Source organism: Aristolochia californica, unplaced genomic scaffold (genome assembly GCF_029961685.1).
Source record: "Aristolochia californica isolate CCGP_79_NKW_82.1479 unplaced genomic scaffold, dmAriCali1.0.hap1 SCAF_14, whole genome shotgun sequence".
Classification (NCBI taxonomy): Eukaryota; Viridiplantae; Streptophyta; class Magnoliopsida; order Piperales; family Aristolochiaceae; genus Aristolochia; species Aristolochia californica.
This window is the reverse complement of record NW_027181815.1, coordinates 24,954,346-24,965,676: the sequence shown is the minus strand read 5'-3', so window position 1 is coordinate 24,965,676 and position 11,331 is coordinate 24,954,346.

The following is an 11,331-nucleotide window of genomic DNA, read 5'->3' as shown; positions in this document are numbered from 1 at the left end:
GAGAAGCGGCTCCAGAATGGGCGGGGTGGGTGTCAGAGTGGTTCCGTCCACTCTTCTTAGAGTTTGTGTTCTGAGTTGGATACTTGGCTTTCCGCACCTTAAATGGCTAGTCTTTTCGGGTTGTATTGGCTAGGTATCTGACTCAGAACTTCGTAGTTAAGCGAGCCCGGGCGAGAGTAATTCTAGGATGGGTGACCTCCTGGGAAGTACTCTTGCCTAGGACTTTGACAAGATGAGCTAAAGAAGAAGTTTCTAGGCCAGATTGCATATGGGAACAGCCAGCCTTTGTAACCTAAACTAGGGATCTAGATGTATAAGGACAATTCTTTGAGAAGCTTTTCATCTGCAATGTATAAAATGATTCAGACCATGATAAAGGTACTGCCCGGAGCATTTCTGATGATGAATGAGAGTAAGGATTCAGAAACGCAAGAACATCTCCAAAAATCAATGTTACAAGTGGAACGGCCAGTTCAAGAATTGAATATATTAGCAAAAGATAAAGCATGAATGATTCTAAAGATAGATCAGTATTTTAGAGAAATATTGGAATTTGACAGAGGCTTCATGTGTGAAACTTGATCTATCTTATGACAACCTACAGAGCTCACAACCGCTTAAACCAAGACTTGGTATATAGATTAGTTAATCATACATCATATTATTTTTGTATGGGCAAAAGGGCATAATTATATTTTCATACTATATAGAAGGAGCTCTATTTTCATATTAAACCACCAGCAGGCACAAAGGTAATTTTTAACTTATATTTTGATTAGTAACTAACTTCTTATAAGAAAGTTATCTAATAGGATAAAGAAAACTATAAACAAAGCCCACAAATTTTATCCAAAAAAAAAAAAAAGGATCTATTGTATTATCTGACATCAGTCGCAAAATGCAAACCAGGTAGCATAGATCTGAAGGGTCAGAACAAAATTAACCACAAGGACCGTAAAAGTCCTCAATGGAAGGACATTTATGGCAAAAGCTACAACATACAGAACACCAAGCATATCATTATTGAGTTAGAAAGAGATTTACCAGTTGAATATCAACAGCGAAAAGCCCAGTAGATTTCTCATATCCCCAGTTTTAATCCGTGAATTGATGAGGCTAAAGTTAAGAACATTTTCAGCTTTGATGCCTTGGAAGTTGTCACAGAGTAACCTACATAGTGAAATAAACTTCTCCGAAGCTATAACTTCAAGGAAAACTCTCTGACATTTTTCTGTAATGGAAGGACCATAAGGTAGATAGCATGAAAAATTTTGAGACTTATCTCTAATAAGCCCGACAGAGTCTGTGGCAACATTACAAGAAGCTACCATATTATGAGTTTCCCTTGTCATTTTACAGGAGAGTTTCAAACTATTATTCTTGTTAGCATGTACAGTTTCCTGCAAAACAAAGACAAAATTCCCACCGTCAGAAGGTTTTGATGGAAAACAATTGCCACACTTAGATGCCATCTAGAAGAGCAGAGAAGTGCCAGGAATTTAGATAAAATTAGGATATTGTGCATTTAAGATAAGGGAACTGACATTGGAGGATTGTGGTCAAAATCCACCAATTCAATGACAGCAATTTCCTGAGTGGATGTATCTGCCAGCCCAACCTATCTGTTAGCTGCTGATTTCTATGCTAATGACCTCATAGCTACAAAAATTTATAGGGTGTGATCTCGGCAAACTGACCGACTGATGGTGGAGCCTACATGTTGGCTCCATGTTGCTACCATACACATACATGTTAGGTCATACTAGTGCTCCAGACATAACTTAATGTTGACAGAACATCATTATAGCTCTTTAGAGCAGAATATTCAAAAGTGTATTTTATTAAGAATCAACATTCAAAGAAGTTGTATATGAAAAGCTGAATATCATTTTGAGTTGATTGAGGTTCTTAATTTTCAAGACAGAAAGGTGAAGGAAAAGGTTGTCAAAAAGAAGACAGTTGACATTTACCCTAATCCATGCAAGCACATCTTGTACAGGGCTCTGAATTCCACCTTCACTTGGATGTAATGACTGTAGTATCTGCTCTAAAACACACATCCAGCTGTCCTCCTCAGAATCATTAACATGGTGCAGATGCCTCAAATTATTGAGTAAAGTATCAACAACACCCTCCTGAGCCTTATCCAATAATTCACTTCTAGACTGCAATAAAACAACCTCTAGATATTATTAGATTGAAAACTAGAAGATGTATCCTGTATCAACGTAAGATTTCCCCACACAAAATTCAACAATACATAGTATTCCTAATTTAATCAACAATAAAAGGAGCAAATAAAATTCATTTGATATAGTTTGGATAAAAGGATGAAGGCATATGGTTAATCAAATAACATGAGGATAAAATAGTATCACCCCCAAAACGACTTAGGAATATTCATTTGAGATAATAATATATGTGCTACCTCAAGTAAATTTCACTTTTTCCTTTCAGTCACCCCTTTTTGTTGTAGATTCATACACAAGATGCTTAATGACCAATCTTGACATCAAGGAGAGAAGAAATTGAACACATCATAACAGGACAACAATCCTATAATTGATTGAACACTACTCTCTCAATTTTGCAAGTTTTTCAAGGACTCCAAAACTAGGAGAAACGAAACACAACATTAACACTAGTTATTCATCAAACAGCAAGATAAACTAGGTCAGAGTTAAGTAAAGAAGTCATGACGAAGAAAATATGAAACTCAGGTTGCAATAAGAAACATGAAACATCGCAAAATAAGAAGTTCACATGGACATGGAAACTTAAAGAAACTAATGTGTGAATGGGGAGAAAATAAAGGAACAAAAGATGCCAACATGGAGTGATTAAGTCTGACAAAAACTCTTTGATTAGAAGGGAAATTTGTCTAAAAAACTAGAACTCTGAGAGAAAAGGAAACCCAATTCACGACAATGCATGAAGAAGTAATAAGAGAAAAAATAGGAAAAGAAAACATTTTTGACAAAACTAAATTTTGCTACTTTAGATATAGATATCTCACAAAATGTAGCTCAAAATCACAAACAGTTTGTTGCTCACTAAAAATCTAAGTAAAAACAAAAGATATCTTCTAAAATAAGTTAACGTAATCAGTTATGATAAGGTCATGAAGGGACATCACATGTTGCAGGTGAAAACAAGAACATGCACTTAGGACACCATGAATCATTTCTCAATGGTAGGATCTTACTCTGGATGGGAAGGCAATCATTACTTAAACTTAACAAACATGTTTGACATTATGGAAGTTTAGGCACCCCTTAAGGTTTAATTTTAATTGTTAAGTATTTAAAATTTGAAAATTCGGTAATGATAGTTAAGATGATTCTCCTAGAAAAGGGTGCAGTGAATTGAAACTCTATATAGTCATGTCCTTAAAAAAAATTCCCAATCTTGTAAAGTAACCCACAAAATGATTCAACCAACAAGAAGTATCAAACATAGACAAATATTATGTGATGCATAAACATCTATTGGACATCCTAGTCCCACCACTACCCCCTTTCTAAATATTAACAGTGAGAGTAACAGACACACAAGCAATGACATTTCCGTTTCGGCTCTGATTCAGGTGTTGCTACCTACATAACATTTACAACTCAAATCTGCTTAGAAGAAAAGCACATGCTAGACATGCATGATGCCTTCAATCACTATGACCGCTAGACCAGGATACAAACAGAGTAAAATTATGACAGATTTGAATGAAATTCCACCATTTAAGCTAGTGCTTATCTAAATTTGGCAAAAGAGAAAGGAAAACGCAATCATAAAAGAAGAAATTTCAGATTATCTTGACCGCAACTCTTTCTTGAGTCTTCCTTTCATAGTAGATCATTATAATGATACAGAAATTTTTTAAATCATTCACATAGTGCTAGCACCCAGGATTGGGGCCAACAAAATCAATATTGCCTTCCATCAAGCCACTAGAACTGTGGGCCTCTCTTCTCATACCAGGTATCTGAAGCTCCCAAATGGAACTTAGTCGATCCAGTCTACAAGTTGCACTAACGATACAACTGACAGATGTAACTGGAGTCAAATTCAGCCTTCAAATCATCTATTCCTTACATATGACGAAAATATCATGCATCTTTACAAGAATTTTGAGCGCATCATACCCTTTAGCAAGATTTTGAAGTTACTAGGGCCCTCAACTTCAGTTAAAGAACAGTTTAAATAAACGCCACCCTAAATAACATCACCATTATCTCCAGGCCAAAAGAAACCCGAAGGTGCCCAACCTGCTCAGCTGCAGGAACGGTGGCTGCCACCGAAAGACTGGAATTCAGATGCTTTCTCCTCTTATAGGTTCCTTCACCTTTAAACCCGTTAACAGCCACCGAGGAATGAATAACCAACGGTAGACACTCTGCCCCGCTACCATTGGAGCTTCTCTCATCCACCAACATCTTCAAAACCTAATTAGTAAATTAGGCTGCCAAATTCAGACTACTCCATCAGAGACTTGGAATGCACTAAAACCCTAGTCCAGGCAAGGGAGCGGAAATCCGGTGTTTTTCTTTGTCATTTTTCAAAGAGAAGAGATTTGAAATTTTGAAGATAGGCGTCAACGGGAGGATTTTTAAGTGTCAGTGAGTAAGTGTACGTTTAAAACAAAAAATAATACAAAAATATTTATTTATATGTTATATTATAATTATATATAATAAAATTTCAATTATAATTCCAAATACTCATCATAAATTTTTTTGTAATTTCTCTAAGGATTATATTAGTAATTATTTTAAAACTTATTGAATCTTTAGGTAATTTTTACCAGAGTTACTACTAAGATTTTAAATTAAAATTTATGAAAAGCTTTTAATCAGAAAAATAATATTTTTCATTTTTCCATTGGTATATATTTGCAACCAGGGGCAAATGGGGCCGTAAAAGACAATTTTTACAGGAAAACCAGCAGTGCTAGCTAGTTCGTAGATGACCCACCATTTTGGCGTATGCTGCCTTCAAAATCAAAGACGATATTTGGCCGCCATTCAATTACCATCCGCGCAAGCTGCTGAACGTGCTCTCCATCCTGTCTCTTCTGCAACTTCAACAGTGAGTATAGCACTCTCCCTTACACACTGCGCATTCGGTTTCTCATTGTCGGCATTTTGGCCGGAGGAATAGAAAATTGTACTACGAGGCTTGCTCAGCAATTTGATACGCAATTTGACGCGCCAGCGGTACTCTTAGTCGGCCACCAGACCGACTGCAAGAGCGCCTCGTTGAGGCCCTTATGGGCTTCCAATTCAACCACGTCGGTGGCGGGACAAAGACCCGCATGTAAGATGGTTCACATACTGTCACCTAGACGTTTCACAATCCGTCACCTAAGTGACCCATCCGTCGGATGGTTTTTCACTGATGGTGGTCGCCGGTTACAACCTTTTGGTTTCCCGTCGTTAGGTGGTCTCCTTCGAAATGCATTTAAAGTATTCATTCATGTGGTATCAGAGCTCCCTTCTCTGATATGGAGTTATTTTCGTGGAGAAGAGCTCTATGCGTACGCTGCGAGTGCCAGCTCTGTGGAGCCAACCGGCGTCTCGCTCGGCGCTGTGCATCGGTCGGAGTCGCCATTGGATGACAGCGGTCGAAGTCCGATGGGAGGCAACGTCCGGCAGAGAGTGACGGTGGACGTTGAGCGTCCTCTCTGAGTGTGGCTGGAGGCTGAAGACGACCTCCAGTGCACGTAAATAAAAAAAAATGGAAACTTAAATAAAACGGTTTTATTTAAATAACGAGTTGACTGGGCTGAGTCGACTCGTACCGACGACGCATGATCGGTCTACATGAAACGAGTCGGACGAGTTGACTCGACATGGATTTTATCGAGTCGTATGGGTTTATTCGGACCGACGAGTCATGGGGTGAACCAGTTGAATCATTTCGGCTCGTCTGTTCCAATTCACTGAGCCGACCCGCCCGCGAACTGGCCAAGTCGACTAGTTAGACCAAATAAAAATCATGCGCTTGCGGGGAAGCAATCCCGCGCTCAAGACAGAAATTCGGGCGCACGTAACCAATAAGTCTGACCGGTCTCATATATTATCTTTGGATACACCTAAAATATATATACTAACATTTCAATAATCTATTTTTCTGCAATTTTAATAATTGTGCAAAATTTATTTAAGTTTTATGCATCTTCAGTTTTTTATGCATATTTTTATGTTAACCTATATATAAAGATTATTAATTGACATTTATTTTAGTCAATTATTTTTATGTCATATGTTTGGTATACATTTGAATAATTGAGTAATTGCCACAACGTTCTTAATTATGCAAATGTCTAGTGATATTAAGTTTAGTCACATAAAGTTATGTGACATAAAAAAAATTGTGGTTCATCATGGAGATATAATAATTTAATCCCATAGGGTAAATGTTATATTTACGTGATTAATCAGGATGGGAAAGAAATAATTAAAAAAAAAAATTCTAGTTGCCCACAGGCCTAGAATATTCCTTGACAAACAAATTTCTAGGTCTCATCATAAAGAGACATAAATCGCATATATGTTATAATCTAAGCCCACATGAAAGATTATAATGACACGTTGATTTATTTGTTTGGATTATTTATATGGGTAAATATTCAAATTTTGGCTTCATTATATGTTTAGTAAGCTTGTTATCTACTTTTTGCAGCTCTTCAAACTTTATCTGTCCCAACCTTTGATTCCTCTATTGTTCCCTTAAATGGAGAAAATTATATTGAGTGGAAGGAGAAACTTCTCATGTTATTAGGGTGCATGGATCTTGACTTGGCACTTAACCTCCGACACCCACAGAATTCAGTACCCAAATTGAGCAAACATCATTTGAACTTTAGGAGAGATCCAAATGATTAAGTTTGATGTTGGGAAGAGTATTTGTGGATCTATTCCTCAATGTGCCAAAGCCAAGGAATATCTTCAAGCTATTCAGGAACAATTTGAGAATTTCAATAAGGCATTAGCAAGCACCCTGATCAGCCAAATGTGTTCCTTAGTGTGTTTTGAATCTAATATGACTCATGCTTCTTATAACACTTTGTGGATTGATTCTGGTACTACAATCCATGTTACCAACACCATGTAGAGTTTCTTGAACCAACGAAAATCTACTCCAAGTGAATGTTTCATCTATTCAAGAAACAAGATGGGTTCACATGTAGAGGCAGTTGGAACTTTCAAACTTGTCCAAAATACTGGCTTTGTCTTAGACCTTGAAAGGACATTCCATCTTTTCTTAAAACCTTATCTCAATTTCCAAACTTTTACCCTTTGGATTCAGTTTTAATTTTTGTGGAAATTCCTTTCATTTGTATAAAGACCATTTTCTTATTGGAAATGGCATTTTGGAAGAAGGATTGTTCAAACTTTTTTTAAACCTTACGTTTGATTGCAGTCTTACTATTATACATGGTATTAATGTTGACATTAAGAGAAGTGTTATAAATGAGAAATCCTCCATGTTGTGGCATAGGAGATTAAGTTATATCTCCATTGATAGAATTCAAAGATTAGTTAATGATGGAGTCCTTGAGGCTCTTGATTTTATTGATTTTAGTACATGTGTGGATTGCATTAAAGGAAAGCAAACCAACAAGTACAAGAAAGGTGCTAGGACGACTTCTGATGTCTTATAAATCTTACACACTGATCCTTATGATCCATGTTTCAATGGTCAGAAGTATTTCATTACCTTTATTGATGACCATACACGATATATGTATCTCTATATGCTTTTATGAAAAAAGTGAAACACCGGATGCTTTTAAGGTCTATAAAGCAGAAATAGAGAAACAAATAAGTAAACAAATCAAAATTGTGAGGTCAGATAGAGGTGGTGAATATTATGGAAGGTACACTGAAAGAGGACAATTGCCTGGTCCTTTTGCAAGCTTTCTTGAGGAACAAGGTATTGTGCCACAATACACAATGTCTGGCTCACCGTCTCAAAATGGTGTGGCTGAAAGAAGAAACCGAACATTAATGCACATGGTGAGGATATGATTAGTAACTCCGATCTCCCATTGTCTTTGTGGAGTGAAGCTTTCAAAACTGCAGTTATGTACTCAATAGGGTTCCAACCAAGGTGATTCATAAAACGTCGTTCGAGTTATGGAAAAGGTTGGAAACCTAGTTTAAGGCATTTACATGTTTGGGGTTGTCCAGTTGAAGTTCGACTTTATAATCCACATGAGACAAAGTTAGACTTTAGAACAGTTAATGAACATTTCATTGGTTATGCTAAAAAGTCTAAGGGATACAACTTTTATTGTCCATCTCGTTCGACTAAAATTGTCGAATCTAAGAATACAAGGTTCCTTGAGAATGATGAGATTAGTGGGCGTAGCCAACCTCGTAACTTTGTTTTTGAGGAGCATACTAGTACTCCACCTGCTTCTACAACTTCTGATAGATTGGTTGTTGTTCATAAAAATCATCAAGATTTGATTATTCAAGTACAACCAATAGTTGCAGAACCATCTCATCATGAGGATACTCCTATAAATTTTGGTTACTCAACACTCTCAACCTGAAAATGTTGAAGTACCATTAAGAAGTTCTTCAAGAGTTAGGAAACCTGCAATCTCTTTAGATTATGAAGTGTACTTTCAAGAATCTGACATGGACATTTGTGTTGAAGATGATCCTATTACGTTTTCACAGGCCATGAGTAGACAAAAATCCACATTATGGAATGATGCCATGAAGGAAGAGTTGGATTCAATAGCTAAAAACCAAGTATGGGATCTTGTTGAATTGCCTAAAGGGGGGAAGGCCATTAGCTATAAATGGGTTTTCAAAACAAAAGAAACTCTTTAGGCAATATTGAAAGATATAAGGCAAGACTTGTAGCCAAAGGATTTACTCAATAAGAAGGAATTGATTATCACGAAACTTTCTCTCCTATTTCAAAGAAGGATTCATTTCGGATAATTATGGCATTAGTAGCTCATTTTGATATGGAGTTGCCTCAAATGGATGTGAAAACGGTTTTCCTCAATGGAAACCTAGAAGAAGAGGTTTATATAAAACAACCTGAAGGTTTCATTTCAGAGGGGAATGATCACTTGGTTTGTAGACTTAAGAAATCTATATATGGACTAAAACAAGCCTCCCGTCAGTGGTATTTAAAATTTCATGATGTTTTTTCTTTGTTTGGGTTTACGAAAAATATCATGGATCAATGTATATAAGATAAGGTCAGTGGGAGCAAAATAATTTTCTTAGTCCTATATGCAGATGATATTCTACTTGCTTTAAGTGATTTAGGATTACTTCATGAGGTCGAATAATTTCTCTCGTTGAAATTTGATATGAAGGATATGGCGAAGCTACTTATGTCATAGGCATCAAGATTGATTGAGACAGATCCCAAGGGACATTAGGATTGTCTCAAGAAGCCTATATCAACAAAATTCAAGAGAGATATCGTATGAATAATTACTCATTTGGTGTTGCACCTATTGTGAAAGGTGACAAATTAAGTTTGGAACAAGGTCCACGAAATAATTTAGAGAGGGAACAAATGAAAAATATTTCATATGCTTCCGTAGTTGGGAGTTTAATGTATGCTTAAGTTTGCACAAGACCTGACATAGCATATGCAGTGGGAATGTTGGGCAGATATCAAAGTAATCCCGGTTTGGACCATTGGAAAGCTGCAAAGAAAGTCATGTGATACCTTCATGGGACTAAAGACAAAAAACTTACGTACAGACGATCTAATCATCTGGACGTGATTGGATATTCAGACTTTGATTTTGTTGGCTGCCTTGATTCGAGAAAGTCGACATCAGGTATGTCTTCTTATTAGTTGGAGGAGCCATTTCTTGGAGAAGTGCAAAACAATCTTTGATTGCTACTTCTACCATAGAAGCAGAATTTGTAGCATGTTTTGAAGCATCATCATAGGCTATATGGTTGAGGAGTTTTATTTCAGGGCTTAAAATTGTTGACACCATTTCTAAGCCATTAAGAATTTATTGCGACAAATCCGCAACAATGTTTTTAGCCAAGAACAATAAGAGCGGAGGTCGTAGTAAACATATTGACCTAAAGTTTTTAGTTATTCGAGAACATGTCAAAGCAAACAAAGTGGTTGTGGAACATATCAGTACCGGATTAATGATCATTGATTCGTTCACAAAAGGTCTACCACCTACTATTTATAAGGGACATGTTGAACATATGGGACTCAGTTCTATTAAGTAATTTTTTGTAATTGAGATTCCCTTTATGTTAGTATCACAAATTTGTTAATGAAAAACTCCATTAAGTTCATTTGTATCTTCTCTTATTTGGTTGTATACATAAAGTTTAGAGAATGACAATATATAAGATGATCCCGAATGAGCATTATGCACGTTCAAGAACAGTCACCTAGATGGTTCATGATCTGTCACTTAAGTGACCTATCCGTCGGACGGTTTTCCACTGATGGTGGTCGCCAGTTACAACCTTTTGGTTTCTCGTCATTTGGTGGTCTCCTTTGATGGAGAGGAGCTTATAAAATTGAGTCTGGTCTAGCAGCCTGACCGTTTCCATCGATGAGCCTCTGTGGTAGACTAGACGTTTGTTCGTCGAAGACGATAGCGGAGAAGCTCTGTTCGCCAGAAGTTGATGCTATGTCAGGAGGTACAATTTTTGGTTTTTTGAATTTCATATATGGTTTTGAAATTCATTTAAAGTATTCTACACCGCCCACCCATCACTCTCCACATGAATTACGACCCTGCATGCGAGAGCCCTCGGTGCAACCTCGTCTCCGACAAAAGTTATGCTAGAATTTGTTTTACGTTCATTTCCTGTTTTTGAATCTCATTTTTGGAGGAACAGTTAGCCATTTGAAATATATCAATTTAAAGTTGATTATAAATCTATTTAAGAAACTCGAACATACTCATTCTCCTCGGAACTTAAAATTATACTCCACATTCCTATGAGAGAAGCACTGGTAAAACTTGTTGATTTCAGGTGCTTTCTATCTCTCGAGATGACATTTTCCTGCCTAGAATTGACATGCTTCTCAACTTACAGCTAACAAGAGGCGCTTTTGCTGGATTGGAACATTTTGTATGCTAAAATGTCTTTATTATTAATGAGATAATGCGTTCAAGTTGGGATTGCCTTTTCTGTCCTTCGTTCTTTTCAATAAGAGCAACAAGCAAAATATTACAGTTAGTTTGCATGCCTTTATGGCATAGAAAGATCAGACACAGATATTGGTCCAGGTCAAAGCCAGATAGAGAATCCTCTTATGGCCCCCTTTCTCGACTTCCAAGCCCTTGGTAAGATTTTCAATTGTTTT